This window comes from Rhagoletis zephyria, unplaced genomic scaffold, assembly GCF_001687245.7.
Source record: "Rhagoletis zephyria isolate East Lansing unplaced genomic scaffold, Rhagoletis_zephyria_1.1 Rzeph_scaffold_69435, whole genome shotgun sequence".
Lineage (NCBI taxonomy): Eukaryota > Metazoa > Arthropoda > Insecta > Diptera > Tephritidae > Rhagoletis > Rhagoletis zephyria.
The window spans coordinates 1089-1345 of NW_016226486.1; positions in this window are offsets into that span (position 1 = coordinate 1089).

Sequence of the window (257 nt, forward strand, 5' to 3'; positions counted from 1 at the left end):
TACCTTCTTTCTGGCAAGACTTAGAACAGTAGTGCATGTTCATGCAGGCTGTGCATTTCTTCAGTGTGACAGTTCTGCTGCTAAAGAGGGGAAAACGCCACAGACAAAAGGTTAGCAATCGACAATCAAAGTAGAAACTCGACAAACCTTTGGCAAAGACAATTGTCACAGTACTTGGACTTGACGTCATTGTTCAGCACCTTCACAAAAGGCATTTCAGAGAAAATTAAATCGCCCACCGCGTAGTCTTTGGTGCT